We start from the raw sequence: 27388 nt of genomic DNA, 5'->3' as shown, positions 1-27388 counted from the left end.
TGGTTTTTGTCTTTGGTTCTGTTTATACGATGGATTACGTTTATTGATTTGTGTATGGTGAAGCAGCTTTGCATCCCAGGTAGGAAGCCCACTTAATCATGATGAATAAGCTTTTTGATGTGCTGCTGGATTTGGTTTGCCAGTATTTTATTGAGGATTTTTGCATTGATGTTCATCTGGGATATTGGTCTAAAATTCTCTTCTTTAGTTGTATCTCTGCCAGGCTTTGGTATCAGGATGATGTTGGCCTCATAAAATGAGTTAGGGAGGAGTCCCTCTTTTTCTATTGTTTGGAATAGTTTCAGAAGGAATGGTACCAGCTCCTCCTTGTACCTCTGGTAGAATTCAGCTGTGAATCCGTCTGGTCCTGGACTCTTTTTGGTTGGTAGGCTATTAATTATTGCCTCAATTTAGGTGTCTGCTATTGGTCTATTCAGGGATTCAACTTCTTCCTGGTTTAGTCTTGGGAGAGTGTATGGGCCCAGGAATTTATCCATCTCTTCTAGGTTTTTTAGTTTATTTGTGTAGAGGTGTTTATAGTATTCTCTGATGGTAGTTTGTATTTCTGTGGGATTGGTGGTGATTTCCCCTTTATCATTTTTTATTGCGTCTGTTTGATTCTTCTCTCTTTTCTTCTTTATTAGTCTTGCTAGTGGTCTATCAATTTTGTTGATCTTTTCAAAAAACCAACTCCTGGATACATTGATTTTTTTGGAGGGTTTTTTGTGTCTCTATCTCCTTCAGTTCTGCTCTGATCTTAGTTATTTCTTGCCTTCTGCTAGCTTTTGAATGTGTTTGCTCTTGCTTCTCTGGTTCTTTTAATTGTGATGTTAGGGTATCAATTTTACATGTTTCCTGTTTTCTGTTGTGGGCATTTAGTGCTATAAATTTCCCTCTACACACTGCTTTAAATGTGTCCCAGAGATTCTGGTATGTTGTATCTTTGTTCTCATGGGTTTCAAATAAAATCTTTATTTCTGCCTTCATTTCATTATGTACCCAGTAGTCATTCGGGAGCAGGTTGTTCAGTCTCCATGTAATTGAGCGGTTTTGATTGACTTTCTTAATCCTGAGTTCTAGTTTGATTGCACTGTGGTCTGAGAGACAGTTTGTTATAATTTCTGTTCTTTTACATTTGCTGAGGAGTGCTTTACTACCAACTATGTGGTCAATTTTGTAAAAAGTGTGATGTGGTTCTGAGAAAAATGTATATTCTGTTGATTTGTGGTGGAGAGTTCTGTAGATGTCTATTAGGTCTGCTTGGTGCAGAATTGAGTTCAATTCCTGTATATCCTTGTTAACTTTCTGTCTCGTTGATCTGTCTAATGTTGACAGTGGGGTATTAAACTCTCCCATTATTATTGTGTGGGAGTCTAAGTCTCTTTGTAAGTCTCTAAGGACTTGCTTTATGAATATGGGTGCTCCTGTATTGGGTGCATATATATTTAGGATAGTTAGCTCTTCTTGTTGAATTGATCACTTAACCATTATGCAATGGCCTTCTTTTTCTCTTTTGATCTTTGTTGGTTTATTGTCTGTTTTATCAGAGACTAGAATTGCAAGCCCTGCCTTTTTTTGTTCTCCATTTTCTTGTTAGATCATCCTCCATCCCTTTATTTTGAGCCTATGTGTGTCTCTGCATGTGAGATGGGTCTCCAAACTGATGGGTCTTGACTCTTTATCCAATTTGCCAGTCTGTGTCTTTTAATTGGACCATTTAGCCCATTTACATTTAAGGTTAATATTGTTATGTGTGAACTTGATCTGTTATTATGATGTTAGCTAGTTATTTTGCTCATTAGTTGATGCAGTTTCTTCCTAGCATCAATGGTCTTTACATTTTGGTATTTTTTTGCAATGGCTGGTACTGGTTGTTCCTTTCCATGTTTAGTGCTTCCTTCAGGATCTCTTGTAGGGCAGGCCTGGTGGTGACAAAATCTCTAAGCATTTTCTTGTTTGTAAAGGATTTTATTTCTCCTTCACTTATGAAACTTAGTTTGGCTGGATATGAAATTCTGGGTTGAAAATTCTTTTCTTTGAGAATGTTGAATATTGACCTCCACTCTCTTCTGGCTTTTAGAGTTTCTGCCGAGAGATCTGCTGTTAGTCTGATGGGCTTCCCTTTGTGGATAACCTGAGCTTTCTCTCTGGCTGCCCTTAACATTTTTCCTTCATTTCAACTTTGGTGAATCTGACAATTATGTGTCTTGGAGTTGCTCTTCTCGAGGAGTATCTTTGTGGTATTCTCTGTATTTCCTGAATTTGAATGCTGGCCTGCCCTACTAGGTTGGGGAAGTTCTCCTGGATGATATCCTGCAGAGTGTGTTCCAGCTTGGTTCCATCCTCCCTGTCACTTTCAGGTACACCCATCAGAGGTAGATTTGGTCTTTTCACATAATCCCATATATCTTGGAGGCTTTGTTCATTTCTTTTTACTGTCTTTTCTCTACACTTCTCTTCTCACTTCATTTCATTCATTTGATCTTCAATCGCTGATACTCTTTCTTCCAGTTGATCAAGTCAGTTACTGAAGCTTGTGCATTTGTCTCGTAGTTCTCATGTCATGGTTTTCATCTCTATCAGGTCATTTATGGACTTCTCTGCATTGGTTATCCTAGTTATTCATTCGTCAAATCTTTTTTAAAGGTTTTTAGTTTCTTTGTGCTGGGTTCATAGTTCCTCCTTTAGCTCTGAGAGGTTTGATCGACTGAAGCCTTCTTCTCTCAACTCGTCCATGTTATTCTCCATCCAGTTTTGTTCCATTGCTGGTGAGGAGCTCCATTCCTTTGGAGGGTGAGGGGCACTCTGATTTTTTTGAATTTTGAGCTTTTCTGCCCTGCTTTTTCCCCATCTTTGTGGTTTTATCTACCTTTGGTCTTTGATGATGTTGACGTACAGATGGGGTTTTGCTGTGGATGTCCTTTCTATTTGTTAGTTTTCCTTCTAACAGTCAGGACCCTCAGCTGCAGGTCTGTTGGAGTTTGCTTGAGGTTCACTCCAGTTAGGCTACTCCCAGTTAGACTCTCCCAGTTAGGCTACTCGGTGGTCAGAGACCCACTTGAGCAGGCAGTCTGTCCATTCTCAGATCTCAACCTCCATGCTGGGAGAATCACTACTCTCTTCAAAGCTGTCAGACAGGGACATTTACATCTGCAGAGGTTTCTGCTGCTTTTTCTGTAGCTATGCCCTGTCCCCAGAGGTGGAGTCTACAGAGGCAGGCAGGCCTCCTTGAGCTGAGGTGGGCTCCACCCAGTTTGAGCTTCCTGGCTGCTTTGTTTACCTACTTAAGCCTCAGCAATGGCAGGCGCCCCTCCCCCAGCCTCGCTGCCACCTTGCAGTTAGATATCAGACTGCTGTGCTAGCAATGAGGGAGGCTCTGTGGGCATGGGACCCTCTGAACCAGGTGTGGGATATAATCTCCTGGCATGCCATTTGCTAAGACCCTTGGTAAAGCGCCGTATTAGGGTGGGAGTGACCCAATTTTCCAGGTGTTGTGTGTCAAGATTTCCCTTGGCTAGGAAAAGGAATTCCCTTATCCCTTGTTCTTCCCGTGTGAAGTGATGCCTCACCCCGCTTCAGCTCTCACTCATTGGGCTGCACCCACTGTCCTGCACTGACCGTCCAACATGCCCCAGTGAGATGAACCCAGTACCTCAGTTGGAAATGCAGAAATCACCCATCTTCTGTGTCGCTCACACTGGGAGCTGGAGGCTGGAGCTGTTCCTATTCGGCCGTCTTGGCGCCCCCCTCCTGTGGTGCCTTGATCTTGAGTTTCCCCGTCTCCAGAATTGTAAGAAAAAGAAAATTATTGTTTACAAATTATCCACTCTGTGGAATCTTGTTATAGCAGCACAAACAGACTTAGACATCTTCTCTCTGCATGAAAAGACTTATAATAGAGATTTGACCTTACTTGACTGTGGGAATGGTTAAAACAATCCAGATTCAGCTGCTTGTTTAGAATCTAGTGCTGACCCTCAATTCATAAGACATGGGGTCAGAAAGGAAAAATGAATATTAACTAGGAAAATGTAAGGAAAAATGGAACATGCAAATAAGATGGAAACTATATCTTTTTCTCACTGGAACACATATCAGATGTTCTCCATCTTCAAGCCAACAAATTACTGGCATGCATGACCTCCAAGAGAAATGGAACTCTCGCCACAAAGTCCTCCTGAACCTGGACCAGAAATTACTGAAGTTTGAGGAATAGGATCCTGGTAGCTACAGCTATTGCCTTTGCCAGTGAGGTGAACCAGCAGATGCACAAAAACGTTTGTGATCCACAAGAGGTTCCTTGACCTATGCCATCTGTATTAGTCCATTTTCATGCTGCCAATAAAGACATACCTGAGACTGGGCAATTTACAAAAGAAAAATGTTTATTGGACTTACAATTCCATGTGGCTGGGAGGCTTCACAATCATGGCAGAAGGTAAGGAACAGCAAGTCACATCTTACATGGATGGCAGCAGGAAAAGAGAGAACTCATGCAGGGAAGCCCCTCTTAATGAAACTATCAGATCTCATGAGACATATTCACTATCATGAGAACAGCATGGGAAAGACATCCACCCATGACTCAATTATCTCCCACCTGGTCCCTCCCACAACATATGGGAATTCAAGATGAGATTTGGGTTGAGACATAGCCAAACCATACCACACTGCCCCTGGACCCTCCCATATCTCATGTCCTCACATTTCAAAACCAATCATGCCTTCCCAACAGTCCTCCAAAGTCGTAACTCATTTCAGCATTAACTCAAAATGCACAGTCCAACATCTCATCTGAGACAAGGCAAGTCCCTTCTGTCTATGAACCTGTGAAATCAAAAGCAAGTTAGTTAATTCCTAGATACAATGGGGTTATAGGCATTGGATAAATACAGCCATTCCAAATGGGAGACATTGGACAAAATAAAGAGGCTACAGGCCTCATGGAAGTCTGAGATCCAGTAGGACAGTCAAACCTTAAAGCCCCAAAATGATCTCCTTTGACTCCATGTCTCACATCCAGGTCATGCTGATGCAAGAGATGGGTTCCCATGGTCTTTGGCAGCTCCACCCCTGTGGCTTTGCAGGGTACAGCCTCCCTCCTGGCTGCTTTCACAGGCTGGCATTGAGTGTCTGCAGCTTTTCCAGGCACACGGTGCAGGCTGTCGGTGGATCTACTATTCTGGGGGGTGGAGGATGGTGGCCCACTTCTCATAGCTTCACTAGGTGGTCCCCTGGTAGGGACTTTGTGTGAGGACTCTGACCCCACATTTCCCTTCCACACCACCCTAACAGAGGTTCTCCATGAGGGCCTCGCCCCTGCAGCAAACTTTTCCCTGGGCATCCAGGCATTTCCATACATCTTCTGAAATCTAGGTGGAGGTTCCCAAACCTCAATTCTTGACTTTGGTGCACCTTCAGGCTCAACACCACATGGAAGCTGCCAAGACCTGGGGCTTCCACCCTTTGAAGCAACAGCCCAAGCTATACCTTGGCCCCCTTCAGTTATGGCTGGAGTGGCTGGGACACAGGGCACCAAGTCCCTAGACTGCACATAGCATGGGGACCCTGGGCCCGACACACAAAACCATTTTCTCCTAGGCCTCTGGGGGCCAGTGATGGGAGGGGCTGCCATGAAGATCTCTGACAAGCCCTGGAGATATTTTCCCCATCGTCTTGGTTTTCGGTTCCTTGTTACTTATGCAAATTTCTGCAGCTGGCTTCAATTTATCCTCAGAAAAATGGGGTTTTCTTTTCTGTCACATTGTCAGGCTGCAAATTTTCTGAACTTTTATGGTCTGCTTCCCTTGTAAAACTGAGTGCCTTTAATAGGATACAAGTCACCTCTTGAATGCTTTGCTGCTTAGAAATTTCTTCCACTAGATACTCTAAATCATCTCTCTCAAGGTCAAAGTTCCACAGATCTCTAGGGCAGGGACAAAAAACCACCAGTCTCTTTGCTAAAACATAAGAAGAGTCACCTTTGCTCCAGTTCCCAACATGTTCCTCATCTCCATCTAAGACCACCTCAGCCTGGACCTTATTGTCCACATCGCCATCAGGTTTTTGGTCAAAGACATTCAACAAGTCTCTAGGAAGTTCCAAACTTTCCCACATTTTCCTGTCTTTTTCTGAGCCCTCCAAACTGTTCCAACTTCTGACTGGTACCCAGTTCCAAAGTCATTTCCACATTTTCACATATCTTTTCAGCAATGCTCCACTCTACTGGTACCAATTTACTGTATTAGTTTGTTTTCTTGCTGCTGATAAAGACATACCTGAAACTGGGCAATTTACAAGATAAAAAGGTTTATTGGACTTATAATTCCACATGGCTGGAGAAGCTTCATAATCATGGTGGAAGGCAAAGAGCAGCAAGTCACATCTTACATGGATGGCAGCAGGCAAAAAAAAAAAAGTTTGTGTAGGAAAATGCCCCCTTATAGTAACCATCAGATCTCGTGAGACTTACTATCACAAGAACAGCATGGGAAAGACCTGCCCCCATGATTCAATTACCTCCCACCAGTCCCTCCCAAAACACGTGGGAATTAAAGATGAGATATGGGCGGGGACACAGCCAAACTATATCACCATCCTTTGAATAATAAAACATGGTTACTGTTTCACTTCTGCTTTCCAAATAGTAGGACATTTCTATCATGGACCACCTTAACCAGAAATATACAAAGAACGATTTCTGGAAAATGTAGTTAGGCTTAGCCAAGTTGACACATATATTACAAAGCACTCACATTCCAGCCCTTGTCAACTTGGCACCCACATACACATCTTGATTGCATATTTCACTTCTAACTAAAGAACAGAGCAAAGCCATAGTTCTGTCTCTCATGATGCAACTATCCTATGTACAACTGAATACATGTTAAACCTCTCTACAAGAGAGGATTAAAAAGTAGTCCCTGCTAAGGTCTGAAAGCTTGTGTCTTCCTGAAAATGTTATGTTAAAATGTAGCACCCCAGATGATAGTATTAGGAGATAGGACCTTTGGGATGTGATTGGGCCATGGGTGCAGAGGCTTCATGAATGACATTAATACCCTTATAAAAGAAGCCCAAGAGAGAGCCCTCATCCTTTTCACCATATGGGGACACAGAAAAAAAAAAAGTGCCTTATATGAACCAGAAAGAATTTCCTCACCAGACACTGAACTTTTTGACACTTTGATCTTTGGCCTTCTCAGCTTCCAGATCAGTAAAAAAATAAACTTCTGTTGCTTATTAGCCACCAATTTTATGGTACTTTGTTGAGGTAGCCCGTTTTGGTAGTCCCTTCATCCATCTTTGGCTGATGTTCCTTATTCCTCTGAGCCCACTTTGACATCTCATAACTTGAATACTGTCATACAAAATGAACTACAATGAATAAATCTTATATAAATAGGAAGGAATATGGGACTAGGAGAGTGGAATAAAAATGGTTAATATAAAAATGGAAACAATGACATCAAAATAAGAAGGAAACACTCACACCTATTGAAGTCCTGAGTTTTGCAACTGACCAGGTAGCCATAACGTGCTTTTATCTCCCTTCTTTCATTAACCCATTGCATATTCCCTTTACCCTCAGTAAACACTTTACTTGGTTAAGGTTCTTTGCCTGATAAGGTGACCCAAATCTTCATTTCTGGATGGAATGAGCTATTAGCAGCCTTACTTGTTTGGATTGCTGTAGTTCTTCATTGACTTTATTCATGATACATGAGAGTAGAAAGAGACATCCCTGGGAACCTCCTGCATTGTAGACCACCATTTTGTATAGCAATGAAATTTCCTCTAGATTTGCAAGATCTACCACCTTAACTAGTACTATAGGCCATTTTTTTCCTATCAATGCAATGGCAATAAATAGTCCAAAGTGACCAGGTGGCAATCACAACTATAAACTTAATGGAACTGTTTTCGCATCTTTGGTGGAAGCATTCTTCCACTAAGACGTCTAGGCCAGGAAAGACTAGGTCACATAGACTGGAAGCAAGAATTTTCTAGTGGAGTAATAAGAGAATAATGAGTGAGGAGTAATAAGGGAATAATGAATGAATACAAACACATTTTCACTCCTTGATTCCCTAACCTGTGAATCCAAGCTATTTGAGAAACATCAAATTTTGGACACAGATTTAAAGCATATCCTCATCATTGAAGATATGATCCAGATATGCAAAATGTGGTCACATAGCTGGCTCTGTAACTGAAGTCATCAAACCCATTCCACTCTCTATTAGGCCAGACGCTTCAGGGTGATGGGAAACAAAGTAAAACTAATGAATTTCATGAGTATTGGCCTATTGCCACACTTTGGTGTGAAATTAGTTATTTGGTCTAAAGGGTCTCTGTATAAAATACCATGATGGTGGAAAAGGCAGTCAGTAAGTCCTCTGATGGTACTTTTGGCACAAGCTTTGCAGGCAAGAAAGGCACAATCACATTTAGAGTAACTGTGTATTCTTGTGAGAAGAAAATAATGCCCCTTCCATGATGGAGCTGGTCCAATGTATTCAAGTTTAAAATGGGTAGCTTGTCAATCTTTCTGAAGAATAGTGCCATACTGGAATATCAGTTTTAGTATCTGCTGAAGCTGTAGCCAAATCAACATTGGTTCACAGAGGTCTGTGTTTCTGAGCCCATACATAAACTTCATCCTGGCTGGCATGATCACTTTCTTCATGTACCCATCAAGCAAAGACAAGAGTGTCTGTGAAAGAGGTTGACTGACATCTACTGAATAAATCATCTTCTCCACCTAATTATTAATCTTCTACTCTGGTAAGTTTGCTTTTTGGTAAGCATTCACATGGAACACAAATATCTTCACACTCCATGCCCATTTGCAGAGGGTTACAAATATACATTTGCCCCAGACCTCTTTATCATCTATTTTCCAATCACGTCTCTTCTATGTTCCTGACCACACAGGCAAAACATTAACCACTGTCCCTGACACAAGATAGATGCAAATCTCTTTCCATGCTTCCTTCCAGGGAAAATGAGCAAGCTGATGCCTTGCTTGATGTTCTGCCCACTGGGAAGATTTCCCTTCACCATTGTCCTTTTAAGAACAGTTCTGGTGTGATGCTAAAGTCTGGAAAAAACTGAGTGCTTGACCATGGGCTACCCAAAGCAAGTGTGACCTAAATTGCTCACAATGAACTGAATGTTGCTTATGCCATTAAACCAGGGGTGTCCAATCTTTTGGCTTCCCTGGGCCACATTGCAAGAAGAATTGTCTTTGGTCACGTATAAAATATGCTAACAACAATGATAGTTGATGAGTGAAAAAAAAGTTGCAAAAAAATCATAACGTTTTACAAAATGTTACAAATTTGTGTTGGGCCACATTCAAAGCCATCCTGGGCTGCATGTGGCCTGCAAGCCATGGGTTGGATGAGCTTGCAGGTAAATCATAAAGTTGGAGGTGAACAGCAGCATTTCATCACAAATGCCAGTGGTGTGGAAGACTGGACTTAAGCAGGATCTGATGAGACAAGAAAGCTTCATAAATATAGTATAATGGGAATGTATATTTGGTCTTTGTCCCTGGCTCCTGGCACAGAGTTCCAAAAATGCTTAGAATTTCCAGAGTGATAGGAATTATTTTGCCATTCATAACAAACCTCTTTCAATCATACTTGAGTTTATGCTAATAGAATGGCTAGTGGCTGGCCCCTAGATAGCTTCAGGATAGGGGCAGGTTGCCAGAAAGACCAAGTCATGATTAAAGGGTTGGAAATTTCATTCACACCTCCTGACCTCCAGGGATGAAAGAGGGGCTAAAGATTGAGTTCTGTCACCAATCTCCAATAATTTATCAATCATGTTTACCTAATGAAAGCTTAATAAAACCCCCTAAATGATGGGCTTCAAGGAGCCTCTAGGTGGTGAACACATCAACATGCTGGGAGGGTGGCATAACTATGAAGGGCATGGAAGTGCCATACACCTCTCTATATCTTATCTTATGCATCTATTCCATTTGGCTGTTCCTGAATTGTACTCTTTATAATAAATCAGTAAATATAAGTAAAGTGTTTTCCTGAATCCTGTGAATAGTTCTAGCAAATTATCAAATCTGAGAGGATGGGATGTGGAAACTCCTGAATTTGTAGTTAGCTGGATAGAAATGTTGGTAGTCTGGGTACCCCATTTGTGGCTGGCATCTGATGGGGGAGACAGTCGTATGGAACTAAACCTTTAACCTGTGGGGTCTGATGGTAATTCTAGGGGTTAGTACCAGAATTGTATTGAATTGTCAGACACTCAGTTGGTGTTGAAGAATTAGAGAACTGGAGAAAGTAAAAGATGGCCAACTAGACACAGCCAGTAGGAACATCTCCCATAAAGGGATTGAGACATCAGGAAGACTCACACATTCCTAGCAGATCTTCAGAGGAAAGGCATTGAGGGCAGATGGAGGGAAGATACAGAGGTTGGGCTGAAGGGGGAGGAAGTTGGGAGCCCTGCAGAGGGATACCACACACCTAGACTTATTCCTGGCCCCCAGTGACTCCTGCAGAGGGGGTAAGTTGAACAGGCAAGGAGCAACCCACTCTTGCCATGGGTATCTGGAATCCCAGCAGGAGGAGACCCCGCCACCACCACAGACACTTAAGTTGGCGAGAAAATTGTTTAGAGAAGTTGTAGGGGTAGAACTCCAGCTGGTGCAGATCACAGAGGGTTTGGTTCAGGAGGATTTGTAGTGGAGCATAGCCAGAGATGCCCATCCTTTAGAGATGCCCCATAGGAGACTTCAGACCTAGGGGAGCTATCATACCTGAATGCTGCAGGGTGGTCTTGCCCATCAGATGAGGCCAGTCCAACCTGAGAACCTCTTGGCCTACTGGCCTCTCTTGGGACCCCAGTCTAGCCCCATCTGCTTACAGTACAGTCCCCAGGTACCCCCTGAGGGCCTGCATCATAGCTCCAGCACTGGCAGACCACACTTGATCAGCAGAGTACTCAAGCTGATCAGTCCCTGCTGACACTCACCAACCGGCCCAGCTCTCTCTCCACTTCAGCCTTCTCCATGCTGCTTTGCTTGCATGTACTAACTCACAGTCACCCCCACATTGCTTTCCCAGTATGCATGGGCATACTTACCCTTCTTTCCCCCACCAGCATGAGTGTGCATGTGTACCCTGCAGTGCCACTGCTGCCAGCGTGAGTGCATCCCACTCCCACCACCCCATGCTGCATTGCCATTGTCCTCAGAGCATTGGCAGCATGCAGCCTACCAGCCACGCCCTTGCCAGTGTGCCACCCCTGTGCTGGGGTGCCAGGTAAAAAGTAGGTAAGGAAAACAGCAAAGCTGCCTTTAGCCCTAAGCAGCCACTGCTGCCAATGTGAATGTGTATCGAGGGCTCTCACACAGTCCTGTGCTGACCAGTGCCTCACACCTGTGCTAACACCACCTCTGATGCAAATGCATGCACAGTTGCTGGTGAGGGCCTCTCACCACTCTGAACTATACTGCCACTGCCGCTGCTGCAAATGCCCACATGGAGGCAGGCATCCTGGCACCCACTAGCACCCTGCTGCAGGCGATGGGTATGCACCTTGCCATGCTGCCAATGCTGCTGCAGGCAGGCACAAGCAAACGAGGATTAATCCTGCTGCCACCAACCTACAAAGTGTTTTGGCTGGTACCACCCATTAGAGTGTTGTGACCAGTGGTCCAGGAACACCTCGGTCTCTACAACACAGCAGGTTTCTATCTTTGAGGAGACAGACATCAAAGCCAGGTCCTGATAAAAGTCTCCCAGAATAAGAGCAGAGTCCAGGAGTCCTGAATCATAGAGGTCCCTGAGATCTTCCAGTAATGAAGTCAGTTAACTGAACCCACCTTATACTACAATGAAATACCCAAGGTCATCATATAGGATGAAGGAAAAAATACCCATCCAAAGGACAACAACTTCAAAGATTGAAGGAAGATCAGCCCACAAAGATGGGAAAGAAGCAGTGCAAGAACTCTGACAACTCAAAAAGCCAGAAAGCCTTCTTTCCTCCAAATGACTGGATTACTTCTCCAGCAGGCGTTCTTTACTGGGCTGAGATGGCTGAATTCAGAATATGGATAGGAATGAAGATCATCCAAGATTTAGGAGATTGTTGAAACCCAATCTAAGAAAACTAAGAATCACAATAAAACAATACAGGAGCTGATAGACAAAAGGGCCAGTATAGAAAAGAATGTAAGTGACTTGATAGAGCTGACAAACACTCTACAATAATTTCATAATACAATCACAAGTATTAACAGAAGAATAGACCAAGCTGACAAAAACCCTCAAAGGTTGAAAATAAGCTTTCCGAAATAAGACAATGATACAGAAAAAAAGCAATGAATGAAACCTCCAAGAAATATAGGATTTTGTAAAGAGATGAAATATATGACTCATTGCTGTCTCTAAAAGAGATGGGGAGAATGTAAGCAAATTGCAAAACATATTTGAGGATATCATCAACAAGAACTTCCCCAACCTAGATAGGCAGGCCCACATTCAAATTCAGGAAATACAGAGAACCCCTGCAAGATACTTCACAAGAAGATCATCCCCAAGATAGATAACCATCTGATTCTCCAAAGTTGAAATGAAAGAAATAATATTAAAAGCAGCTAGAGAGAAAGGGCACGTAATATACAAAGGGAAGCCCATCAGACTAACAGCAGACATCTCAGCAGAAACCCTACAAGCCAGAAGATATTTGGGACCTATATTCAATATGCTTAAAGAAAATAAATTTCAACCAATAATTTCATGTCAAGCCAAACTAACCTTCACAAACGAAGGAGAAATAAGATCCTTTTTAGACAAGCAAATACTAAGGGAATTTGTTACCATCAGACCTGCCTTATAAGAGCTCCTGAAAGAAGCCTAAATAGGGAAAGGAAAGACCATTCCCAGCCACTACAGAAACACACTTAAGTACACAGACCAATGACACTATAACGCAAGCATCAACAAGTTGGAAAAATAAACAACTAACGACACGATGATAGGATTAAATACATATATCTATACTAACCTAACGCAAGCATCAACAAGTTGGAAAAATAAACAACTAACGACACGATGATAGGATTAAATACATATATCTATACTAACCTAACCTCGAATATTAATGGGAAAAATGCCCCAATTAAAAGAGATGGAGTGACAAGCTGGATAAAGAAGCAAGACCCAATTGTACACTATCCTCAAGAGACCCATCTCATATTCAACAACACCTGTTTTAGTCTGTTCTCACACTGCTATAAAGAACTACCTGAAACCGAGTAATTTATGAAGAAAAGAAGTTTATTTGACTCACAGTTCTTCAGGCTGTACAGGAAGCATGGCTAGGAGGCCTCAGGAAAATTACAACCATGATGGAAGGGCAAAGGGGAAGCCAGCAGGTCTTACCATGGAAAAGCAGGAGAGTGAGAGTGAAGGAGAAGTGCTACCCATTTTGAAACAAACAGATCCCGTGAGAAATCACTTACTATCAATGAGAATAGCAAGGGAGAAATCTGCTCCCATGATCCATTCACCTTCCACCAGGTCTCTCCCACAACACTGAGGATTATAATTCAACATGAAATTTGGGTAGGGACACAGAGCCAAACCATATCAAAATAAGGGAATGGAGAAAAATCTACCAAGAAAAAAAAAAAAAAAAAACAGAAAAAAAGCAGAGGCTGCAATCCTAATTTCAGCAAGACACATTAAATGAACAAAGATTTTAAAAGACAAAGAAAGACATTCCATAATGGTAAAGTGTTCAATTCAACAAGAAGATACCTAACTATCCTAAATACATATGTACCCAACACAGGAGCACCCAGATTAATAAAGCATATTCTTAGAGACGTTCAAAGATACCTAGACTCGCATACAATAATAGCGGGAGACTAACACCCCACAAACTCTATTAGACAGATTATCAAGGCAGAAAATTAACAAAGATATTCAGAACCCAAACTCAACAGTGGAGCAAAAAGATCTTATAAACATACACAAAACTCTCCACACAAAAACAACAGACTATATATCATTCTCATCTGTACATGGCACATATTCTAAAATCAGTGACACAATTGGACATTAAAAAATCCTCAGCAAATGTGAAAGAACTGAAATCATGCCATCCACTCTCTTGGACCACAGCACAACAAAATTAGAATTTGAGACTAAGAAAATTGCTCAAAACCATATGATTACATGAAAATGACCAGCTCCTGAATGACTTTTGGGTAAATAATGAAATTAAGACAGAAATCAAGAATTCCTTTGAAACTAAAGAGAACAAAGTTACAACATGCTAGAATCTCTAGGTCACAGCTGAGGCAGTGTTAAGAGGGAAATTTATAGCACTAAATGCCCACATCAAAAGTGTAGAATGATCTCAAATCAACATAATATCACAACTAAAAGAACTAGAGAACCAAGAGCAAACCAACTCCACAGCTAGCAGATGACCATAAATAACCAAAATCAAAGCTGCAATGAAGGCCATTGAGACATGAAAAACCAATAAAACATTAATAAAGCCAGTATCTGATTTTCTAAGAAATTAATGAAATAGATAGACTGCTAGCTAGACTAATAAAAAAGAAAAGAGAGAAGATCCAAAAAATAAAACACAGTCAGAAAGGACACAGGATATTACTACTGACCCCACAGAAATACAAATAACCATCAGAAACTATTATGAACACCTCTATGCAGATAAACTAGAAAATCTAGAAGAAATAGATAAAGTTCTGCACACATACACCCTCCCAAGATTGTACCAGGAAGAAATTGAATCCCTGAACAGCAGACTAATAATGAGCTCAGAAATTAAATCAGTAATAAATATATTAACAACCATAAAAACCCCAAAAAAACAAAAAGAAGCCCTGGACCAGACCAATTGATAGTTGAATTCTACCAGAGGTGCACAGAAGAGCTGGTATCATTCTTATTTAAACTATTCCAACAAATTGAGAAGGAGGGACTGCTCCCAATTCATTCTAAGAGGCTAGCATTTTCCTGATACCAAAACCTGGCAAAGGCACAACAGCAACAACAACAAAAACATCATGCCCATATCCCTGATAAACACTGATACAAAAATCCTCAACAAAATGCTAGCAAAACAAATCCAGCAGCACATTAAAAAGCTAACCCACCATTATCAAGTAGGCTTTATCCCCGGGGTACAAGATTGGTTTAACATATACAAATCAAAAATGTAATTTATCACATAAATGGAAGTAAATGATCATCTCAATAGATATAGAAAAAGTTTTTGATAAAATTCACTATCCTTTCATGTTAAAAACTCTCAACAAACTAGGTATTGAAATAATATATCTCAAAATAACGAGAGCCATCTATGACATACCCACAGACAACATCATACTGAATGGGCAAAAGCTGGAAGCATTCCCCTTGAAAACCAGCACAAGACAATGATGCCCTCTCTCACCATTCCCTATTCAAACATAGTGTTGGAAGTCCTAGCCAATGCAATCAGGCAAGAGAAAGAAATAAAGGGCATCCAAATAGGAACAGAGGAAGTCAAACCATGCCTGTGTGCAGATGACATGACTATACCTAGATAATCCTGTAGTCTCAGTCCAAAAGCTACTTAAGCTGATAAACCACTTCAGTGAAGTCTCACAATACAAAAATCAATGTAGAAAAATCACTAGCATAAACCAACAACAGCCAAGGCAAGAGCCAAATCAGGAACACAATCCCATTCACAATTGGCACCAAAAGAATAAAATAACTAGGAATACAGCTAACCAGGCAGGTGAAAGACCGCTGCAATGAGAACTACAAATGACTCCTCAAAAACATCAGAGATGACACAAACATGTAGAAAAACATTCCATGCTCATGTATAAGAAGAATCAAGATTATTAACATGGCCATACTGTCCACAGCAATTTTCAGATTCAATGCTATTCCTATCAAACTGCCAATGACATTCTTCACAGAATTAGAAAAAGATATTTTTAAATTCATATGGAACCAAATGAGTCTGAATAGTCAAGACTGTACTAAGCAAAAAGAATAAAGCAGAAGGCATCATGCTACCAACTTCCAACTATCTTACATGGCTATGGTAACAAAAACAGCATGGTACTGGTACAAAAACAGACATACACCAATGGAACAGAATAGATAGCCTAGAAATAAGGCTGCACTGCACACCTACAATTATCTGATCGTCCACAAAGCTGACAAAAACAAGCAATAGGGAAAGGACTTCCTTATTCAGCAAATGGTGCTGGGATAACTGGCTAGCCATTTGCTGAAGATTGAAACTGGACCCTTTCCTTTCACCATATACAAAAATCATCTCAAGATGAACTGAAGACTTAAATGTAAAACTCAAAACAATAAAAACTCTGTGAGATAACCTATGCAATACCATTCTGGACATAGGGATGGGCAAAGATTTCATGAGGAAGATACCAAAAGCAATTATAACAAAACCAAAAATGGACAAATCAGACCTAATTAAACTAAAGAGCTTCTGCACAGCAAAAGTAACTATCAACAGAGTAAACAGCAACCTACAGGAAAGGAGAAAATTTTTGCAAACTATGTGTGTGACAAAGGTCTAATATCCAGTATCTATAAGGAACTTAAACCAATTTACAAGAAAAAAAAAAAAACCCATTAAAAAGGTAGGCAAAGGACATGACAGACACTTTTCAAAGGAGGACATACATGTGGACAACAAGTATATGAAAAATGGCTCAATATCTCTGATCATTAGATAAATGAAAATCAAAACCGCAATGAGATGTCATCTGACACCAGTCAGAATGGCTATTACTAAAATGTCAAAAAAATAACATGCTGGTGAATATCACAGAGAAAGGGTAATGCTAATATACTGTTGGTGGTAGTATAAATTAGTTCAACCATTGTGGAAAGCAATATTGCAATTCCTCAAATAACTAAAAATAGAACTACCATTCAACCCAGCAATCTCATTACTGGGTATATACCCAAAGCAATATAAATCATTCTATTATAAAGACACATGCACGTGTATGTTCATTGCAGCACTATTCATAATGGCAAAGACATGGAATCACCTAAATGCCCATCAATGGAAGACTGGATAAAGAAAATGTAGTACATATACATCATGGAATACTATGTAGCCATCAAAAAAATGATATCATGTCCTTTCCAGGAACATGAATGGAGCTGGTGGCTATTACCCTTAGCAAACTGACACAGGAACAGAAAACCAAATATTGCACGTTCTCACTTATAAGTGGAAACTAAATGATGCAAACACATGGACACAAAGAAGGGAACAGCAGACTCTATTGCCTACCAGAAAGTGGAAAGTGGGAGGAAAGAGAGGCATAGAATAATATAATTAATGGCCACTAGGCTTAATACATGGGTGATGAAATAATCTGTACAAAAAAAACCCATGACACAAGTTTACACATATACCAAACCTGCACACATACCTCTGAACCTCAAATAAAATTTTCAAGGCCGGGCGTGGTGGTTCAAGCCTGTAATCCCAGCATTTTGGGAGGCCGAGACGGGCGGATCACGAGGTCAGGAGATCGAGACTATCCTGGCTAACACGGTGAAACCCCATCTCTACTAAAAAAAAAAAATACAAAAAACTAGCCGGGCGAGGTGGCGGGCGCCTGTAGTCCCAGCTACTCGGAAGGCTGAGGCAGGAGAATGGCGTGAACCCGGGAGGCGGAGCTTGCAGTGAGCTGAGATCCGGCCACTGCACTCCAGCCTGGGCGACAGAGCGAGACTCCGTCTCAAAATAAATAAATAAATAAATAAATAAATAAATAAATAAATAAATAAAATAAAATTAAATTTTCAAAAAAAAAAAACTTAAAAAAATTGGAGAACTAGTGTTGGAAAAGACATAACTTACACGGTGTCAGAAAGAAAAAAAAAAACCTCAAGTGGCCCCGATTCCCCTTGCCCACATTCTCGCTTCATTGGCTTCTCCCTCTCAATCTTCACCTATTGCCTCTTGAAGAGATTCTTATAATGAGTTGAATAAATAAGAAATATTTGGGCCTGAATGACAAATGATTCTTGACAATATGAGGGCACTACCTAAAGGTAAATGGGTTCAATACTAAAGCACGTTTAGGCATCATGAAGTCAGGAAACTCAGAATTGCAGAAAGAATACCTTATATGGACAACACAGTAAAGTGTTTGGGTCTGCTTAATCACATCTTTAAGTATAATTCATTTCAAAATCATATTTACCATAGTGGCCAGCTGAAATCTATGCAAATACTTATGCAAGAGGTTTAATAGAAGAGTCATAGTCCCAGATGTCAGTAGACAGTCCAGTGGAAATAAATGATATTTTTCTACTTTATGCCTGGTAGGTTGACTCAGAACTTCATCCCCCAAATATCTGAACCCTTAATTTCCTTTGCCTTTGCAAGTCATGGTTCCCACAATTTCCCGTTTATCATTGTCACAAGGCACAGAAGCATAAAAGAATCTTGGTTCCAGGCATGTTCTTCCCTATTCCCATTATGTAACAACAATCCTAGCTCTGCATTGTAACCAGGTTCAATTTGTCCCATTAGTGTACTAACTCTTTCTTTGCCTACTGATCCACTTCCATGAGGACACCGAAGTGATTAGGTTGTAAGCTTTCGCTTAGTGTAAGCATTATCTCTTGGGAAACAGGATATCTATTCTGGCAGACTCTAAAATTTAATGAATGATAATGATGTGTGAAAGGAGGCAATCCAGTTTTCACCTCTTTGTTGCCAGATTCATGCACACTACATTTGAGGACATAGCATCAAATGTCAGTTTTGGGTTCAGTGCTGGAGGAAAGTGTCACAACTTTGCAGAGTACTGTGCCTAAACTGTAGGTTAGCTAAACTGTTCCACCTGGCTGGTGGAATTAAGTCAAACATGAAGATGCTAATGACTATACATACCCTCCCCGTTAAACCTAAATGTATTCTATGGTAAAACTAATTCATTAAAACCTATTCAAGGGAGTTTAAATGGGTCTATTTATCCATCTTATTGGCCATAGTAACTAAAGGTAATGGATAGGTTCCTGACCATTTTCTCTATGGTGAGGACGCTGATTTTAGGGAGTTGTATTCACGCTGCTGTATGAAATCAGAAGTCAATGTACCTACTTGGGTAGGACAATTCTCTTTACTTGGTGGTCCACTAAGGGGTCCAGGGGATTGTGTTGCTATCGCTCGTTAAAGGTGGTAATCACGTAATAAAATGTCATACACATCCCCAATGTAAAGATGTTCTGTAGCCAATTCTACAACATATAAACATAAAACTCAAGGTGACACAGGACACTCCAGTTTGAGATTTCATGTTACACTTGATCTGGATCAGCTTTACATTGATTCGGTTAAGCCATAAAGCCACAATGGCAGTGCTACTTAGTAGATACAACATTGACAGCCATACATGATGTACTCCAAGGCTACTAAGACATCAAGAGATACATGTGAATTCTCTTAGCATGTAGATGGGGATTTCAAAATCAGAAACAGGTCAAATAATCAGTTACTTTTGCTACTTGACTAAAGGGTTGTTTTGCCATGCTGGTGTGCTGAATCCAAGTAAAACAAATGCTGATTTCTCCAAATCCTTGTACTTCTCAAGGTCATAAAACTCTACTCTGGGTGCTGGGGTGGTTGTTCTCCCTCCACAACCACATAGTCTTTTTGAACTTACTTGGTAGTCATTACTTCTCCCTTCACCCAGGCATCTCCCACCTATATACAAACTTTCCTAGATAGGTCTAGGAAGGGCTAGCATGGTGGTTGGGGCACCATGCTCACATTTCAAGTGGTCCAGAGTATCGTCTATTTTTGTTCAAGTGGACTACTGAAAGCTTCACAAATTCCATCAAAATATTATTATCCTAGTGGTCTGTGATGCACCACATACAACACCTGAAACTAAATGATAGTAGAAACAGTAGATTGGGGTTGTCATACATTGTTGTCTAACTGCCACCCTAAGCTGCAAAAGTTCTTTTCATTTTTGAAGGATAAGTATTATATCCCCTCTTTTGTTTCTGATTCTAGTAATTTGAGCCTTCTCTTTTTTATTGGTGAATCTATCTAAATTTTTGTCAATGTTGTTGATCATTTCAAGAACAGGATTAGGCTACATTTATTTCCTCTACCATTTTTCTATATTCTGTTTTATTAATTTCTCCCCTAATCTTTATTATTTTCATTCTTTAGTTTGCTTTAGGTTGAGCTTTGCCTTTTCTTGTCTAGTGTCTTAAAGTGCAAGGTGCAGTAATTGATTTAAGATCCTTCTTCTCTTTTAATAGAGGTATTTACAGCTAAAATTTTCCTCTAAGCCCCACTTTACCTGAAATCAATACATTTCACTCTACTGTCTCTTTGTTTTAATTCTTCTTGTTTTCCAATTTCCTTTTTATTGTTTTTGACTCATTAGTTATTTAAGGGTATGCTGTTTACCATATATTTGTGAGTTTTTCGAATTTATTTTGATTACAGATTGTTAATTTCATTCTATTATAGTCAGAGAACATATTTTGAATCATTTCTTTTATTTTAACTGTATTGAGATTTGTTTTCTATCATGTCATATAATATATCCTAAGGAATGCTACATGTACATTTGAGAAGAATGTATATTTTATTGTTTTGGGGTGTTTTGTAGATGTCTATTGGGTTAAATTTTTTAATTGTTGCTTCATTATTTATTTCCTTATTCATCTTCTGTCTAGTTTTTCTATACAGGATTGAAACAGCAGTATTAAACTCTCCAAATATTATTGTTAAATTGTCTATTTCTCTTTTTGTTTCTGTCAGTTTTTGCTTTATGTATTTTACTGCTTTCTTTATGATCATAATATCTTACTGATGAATTCATCTTTTTATTATTATAAAATGTTCTTTATCTCAAATGACATTTTTGTTTTAAAATCTATTTTGTTTGTTATTGGTATAGCCATTACACCTTTCTTGCGCTTGCTGTTTGCATGATGTATCTTCTTACATCCTTTTATTCTCAATCTATTTGTATCTTTAACTCTAAATTATGTCTTTTGTACATAGCATATACTTTAATCTTATAGTTTTATCCAGTCTAAAAATCACTGTCTTTTTATTGGAATGCTTAGTGCATTCACATTCTATGTTCTTATTAATATATTTAGACTTCTATCTACCATTTACCTTCATTTTGTATGTCACAAGCAATTTTTGTTTTTCTATTTCTGTTTCACTGCCTTCTGCAATAAGTGAATATTTTTAATGTAACATATTTAAGTTTTTAAATGAGTTTTGTTTCAGGGACTCAGGTGAGATGGAGAGAGTACTGAACTGTCAAATATCAGAAGAGTTGATTAAGACAACAAGTCAAACTCAAAGTAACTCAAATTAAAGGTCAAGCCTTTAATTGCTTAACGCAAGAGGCTAAACCAGAAAAGTGCTACCCGCCCCCCACATTCCTTTTTTCTCTGTGGAATGGTACTGGTCAAAGATCAGGTAGATGAGTACACACATGGGGGTCGTCTCAGTGTTGAGAGAGCACTGAACTAATGGTTCCTGCAGTTTTATGGACCTGTGGGTCACGGAAAGGAGGAGAGGGAAGGGCTAAGAGTGGAAAAGTACTGATTACTGAGCCAGAGTAGGGGGGGATATGACTTCAAGTCTCTTCCACTATCCACCCCTCATAATGAGATTTTGGGTTAAAACCAAAGGAAGCCCTCTGCAGAAGACCCCAATAACGAGGATTCCAAATGGAGGTGGCTGGACTAGGAATGCAGGTATGCATAAAAGCATGTCCAGCCAGGTAGGCATGAGTCCTTGCTGGCAACTGCTTTCTGAGATTACAATGCATTGGCTATACTCCACATTTGTGTTGGGAGAACAGCTTTTTCCTATGAGGCTGACCAGGTAAAGCCATTGTGGTGCCTATGGTCAGGCTTGAAAAATTGTATGTAGGTTTTTAACTAGGAGCTGGACTCTTCAACTTCACTCCTTGATTTTTCAGGACATGAATAAGAAACATGGGCTATCCCATCATGGACCTGAATAGGGTAGACTTTGAAGGGCTGTGACAATCACCTGCTAATTGCTCTGAGGTAATATTACCAAGGCCATGATCAAGGTCACTTTAAGCAGGATGATCAGGCTTGTATGGAGGAAACATAACCATGAGCCTCAACTGTTGTCCTACCAGAAAAAAATATGTCCCATAGCCCATTTAGGTCCATGTTAGAAAGCCAGGAGGTTTATTTTGAAAATTTCTATATAAAGATTTTTTTAAACCTTGGCTGAGGTATCAATTCAGGCACAGCACAACTCTGGCCATTAAATTGAAGCTGACTTGAATGGCTTTCAGGGCTAAGGCAGTGTCATGAAAGTCAGGGTATATGCATAAGAAATACAGTCCTAGAAGGTACATATGATCTCTTTGAAAATAAAGAGTTCACAATGTTAGGTCATACTAAGTAGGACAAACATTAATCAGACAATTAGGTTAACAGAGATTTCAATGCAGCCTTACATTGTAGGGCCTCTTGCCAAAAGATCCTCAGTCCAGTCTAAATAGTTTAGATTAGTTCTTGCTTTTAGAGGTACTTCCTGAGGCGGTCAGTTGTGAAGTTTTGTTTGTCGGTGACCTCAGTTTATCAGCCTCATGACTGTGGACAACATCTGGAGGTGTCTTTTCTTAGTTAAAACTATAGAAGCTAAAGTTTTCTTATAGTCAACACTATCAGGTATGATCACATGCACAGCAATCAGTCTGAAACCAAAGCACTCAAAGTAGCTTGGAAAGGCAGTAAGGAAAGTGTTTTGTCTGTTCCTTTTGGTTTTTCAGGAAAAGGGGAAAGCTTTCAGTCGTGATTCTGGAAAATAAATGATGTTAATGCCCTTTTCCATCCCAATCAGCTCTCCAGGTACCAGGTTAAGTTTTTCTTCTATTGTTACCAGGGTGTCTCAAACAGTAAGCAAAACTTTACATTAAAAAGAATCATTTTAAAATTTGTATCTGAACGTTTTCTCCAGAAGGACTGTATGCAAGAGGAAAAAAAGCATTTTTCTAGAAAAATATTTTTATACCATAGCCAGAAAAAAAAATCATGTTTAACAATTTGGTAGACAAGGGCAGAGCAAGATGGCTGAATAGAAGCCTTCAGCAATCATTATCCCCCACAGGAACAACAATTTAACAACTATCTACACACACAAAAAGTACCTTCATAAGAACCAAAAATCAGTGAGCAAACACGGTAGCTGATTTTAATTTCATATAGCTATAAGAAGCACTGAAGAGAGCAGGAGGAACTATGTTGAATTGCTGAAGCCACCCCTCCATCATCCACCCCAGCAGAGGCCACATGAAATGGGGAGAATCTGCACTTGGGAGAGGACAGCACAGCAATTGTGGGACCCTGCATTGAACTCAGTGTTGCTCTGTCACAGCGGACAGTAAAACCAGGCTAAATTCTGCCAGTGCCTGCTCAAGGAGGGAGCACATAGACTGGCCGTAACCAGAGGGGAATCACCCATCCTAGTCAGAACTTAAGTTTTGGCAAGCCTTGCCACCATGGGCTAAAGTTCTCTGGGGTCCTAATAAACTTGAAAGGCAGTCTAGGCCACAAGGACTGCAATTTCTAGGTAAGTCCTAGTTCTGTGCTGGGTGCAGACCCAGTGGATGTGGGATACCAGACGGGGTGGCTAAGGAAGTGATTGTGCCACCCCTCCCCCAAGCTCAGGCAATGCAGCTCACAGCAAGGGTGAATCATTCATTCTTTTTGAGGAAAGGAAAGGGACCAGTAAAGAGAACTTTTCCATCCTGGATACCAGCCTATCCACAGTAGGATAGGGCACCGGGCAGAGCTGTGAGGCACTTATTCCAGGCCCCAGCTTTCAGATGACATATCTAGATATACCCTGGGCCAGAAGATAACATACTGCTTTGAAGGAAAGAACCCAATCCTGGGAGGATTCATCACCTGCTGATGAAAAAACCCTTGAGCCCTGAGAACCAACAGCAATTACCAGGTAGTAAGCTGTGGGACTTAAGTGAGACTGAAACATACTAGCTTCAGGTTCCCGCTTAGTCACAGTGGGGTAGAGCACAAAGTGGGCTCTTGGGGTCCCTAATTCCAGGCCTTGCCACTTGGATGGCATTTTTAGACCTGCCCAGAAGGGTGAGTCACAGGCTTGGCAGCATTCACCACAAGCTGACTGAAGAGTACTTAGGCCTTCAGTGAGTATCAGTGTTAGCCTAGAAGTACCTCCTGCAGTTCTGTGGTGGTGGCCATGGAAAGAGGCTTCTCTGTCTATGGAAAGGAGAGAGAACCATGGGAAGGACTTTGTTTCATGCTTTGAGCCCCACGTTAGCTGCAACAGAATAGAGGACCAAGGAGATTTCTAAGGTTTTTGAATGCTAGTCCCTGGCTCCTGGATGGCATCTCTTGAGCTGCCTCGATCCTGAAGGAACTCACTGCCTTGAACAGAAGGACAGAAGCCTGGCTGGCTTTGCCACTTGGTGATTGTAGAGCCCTAGGGACTTGAGCAAACACAGGCAATAGATAGATAGTTATTATAGTGGGTTGTGGATAAGACCTAGTGCTATGCAGGCTTCAGGTCTGAGTCAGCACAATCCCAGTAGTGGTAGCCACAGGGGATCTTATGTCCTCCCACCCTCAGCTCCAGGCAGTTCAGCACAGAGAGAGACTCCATGTGTTTGGGAGAAAGTAAGGGAAGAGAACAAGAGTCTCTGCCTGGTAATCCAGAGAATTCTTTTGGATCTTATCCAAGATCATCAAGATAGTACGTCTATGAGTCTGCAAGAACCACAGCATTACTGGGCTAGGGGGTCTCCCCTATTGCAGATATGGCTTAGATCACAACACCCAAGTCCCCTTGAATACCTGGAAAGCCTTCAAGAAGGATAGGTAAAAGACAAATCTAAGAGTTAATGACTAAGAAGAGCTAGAGAAATAAATACGGCTGGAAAGCTCATTCGAATGTCCAGACAATAGACAAACTATCCACAAGCATCAAGACCATCCAAGATATAACATGACTTCAACTACAATGAATGAAATAAGAACACCAAGAGCCAGATCTGGAGACGACAGAAGACTACTGTCAAGACCTTTCAGATAATGAAACTTTCAAAGATTACATGAAGAAGGAATTCGGAATTTTATCAGATAAAATTTCACAAAGAGACTGAAAAAGAGAATCAAGTGGAGCTCCAATATGTCTGGCAGTTGACTCTAAAATGGCAACCTGACAGGTACTAGAATAGAGTGGCATCAGAGTCTCTTAATATGCAGAAGGAAAGGATTAGTGACGTTGACCCTAAGACAGTAGCTCTGTTGAAAATATCACACTCAGATGATGACAAAAGAAATAAAGAGTGAAAAGCAGATAAAGGGTGCCAGGGGTTTTATCTATGTCATACTTGTCCTACAAGAAATGCTAAAGAGAGTTCTTCAACCAGAAATAAGAGGATATTAATGAGCAATAAGAAATTATCTGAAGGTACAAAACACACAGGTAATAGTAAGTATCAGAAAAACACAGAATATTATAACTTTGTAATTGTGGTGTGTAAACTACTCTTAAGTACAAAGAATAAAAGGTGAACCAATCAAAAATAATAACTACAACAACTTTTCAAGACATAGACAGTACGATAAGATATAAATAGAAACAAAAGAAAATTTAAAAGCAGGGGGATGAAGTTAACATGTAGAGTTTTTATTAGTTTTATTTTTTGCTTGTTTGCTTATGCAGGGACATGGAGGAAGCTGGAAGTCCTGGCTACAGCAATCAGACAACAGAAAAAAATAAAGGGCATCCAAACTGGAAAGGAAAGTCAAATTATCCTTGTTTGCAGATAACATAATCTTATTTTTGGAAAAACCTAAAGACACTGCTAAAAACCCCTTAAAACTGATAAACAAATTCAGTTAAGTTGCAGGATACAAAATCAACACACAAAAATTAGTAGCATTTCTATCTGCCAACAGCAAAAATATCTGAAAAAAAATACAAAATTAATCCCATTTACAATAGCCACAAGTAAAATTAAATACTTAGGAATAAACTTAACCAAAGAAGTGAAAGATCTCCATGGCAAAACTATTAAACACAGATGAAAAAAATTAAAGGCGACACCCCAAAATGGAAATATATTCCATGTTCATGAACTGGAAGAGGCAATTTTGTTAGAATGTCCACACTACCCAAAGCAATCTACAGATTCAATACAATCTCTATCAAAATGCCAATGACATTATTCACAGAAATAGAAAAAACAATTCTAAAATGTATATGGAACCACAAAAGCCCCAGAATAGCCAAGATATCCTGAGGAAAAAGAACAAAACTGAAGGAATCACATTACTTGGCTTCAAATTATACTACAGGCCTATAGAAACCAAAACATCATGGTACTGGCATATAAACAGACACATAGACCATTGGAACAGAACAGAGAACCCAGAAACAAATCCATACATCTTTAGTGACCTCCTTTTTGACAAAGGTGCCAAAAACATGCACTGGGGAAAGGACAGTTTGTTCAAAATGGTGCTGCATAAACTGGGTATCCATATGCAGAAGAATGAAACTAAACTCCTTAAGTCAAATAGATAAAATACTTAAATCTATGACCTCAAAGTATGAAACTACTAAAAAGATAAAAAATAAAAAATAACTTTGAGGAATCTGTACAGGACACCGGTGTGGGCAAATTTTTTGAGTACTATGCAACAAGCACAAGCAACCAAAGCAAAAGTGGACAAATGGGATCACATCAAGTTAAAAAACTTCTGCACAGCAAAGGAAACAATCAACAAATTGGAAAGACAACTCACAGAGTGGGAGAATGTATTTGCAAAGTATCCATCTGACAAGGGATTGATAACCAGAATGTAAAAGGAGCTCATACAACTCTATAGGAAAAAATCTAATAATCTGCCCAAAATATGGGCAAAAGATCTGAATAGACATTTCTCAAAAGAAGACATACGAATGGAAAACAGGCATATGAAAACCTGCTCAACATCACTGATCATCAGAGAAAAGCAAATCAGAACTGAAATGAGATAGCATCTTGCCCCAGTTGAAATGGCTTTTATCCAAAAGACAGCCTATAACAAATGCTGGTGAAGATGTGGAGAAAAGGAAACCCTGGTACATGGTTGGTGGGAGTGTAAATTAGTAAAACCACTATGGAGAACAGTTTAGAGGTTCCTCAAGAAACTAAAAATAGAGGTACCATATGACCCAGCAATCCCACTGCCGGGTATAGACCCAAAAGAAAGGAAATCAGTGTATCAAAGATATACCTGCACTCCCATATTCG

This window comes from Papio anubis, chromosome X (assembly GCF_008728515.1).
Source record: "Papio anubis isolate 15944 chromosome X, Panubis1.0, whole genome shotgun sequence".
Taxonomy (NCBI): Eukaryota; Metazoa; Chordata; class Mammalia; order Primates; family Cercopithecidae; genus Papio; species Papio anubis.
This window is presented reverse-complemented; position numbering follows the sequence as displayed.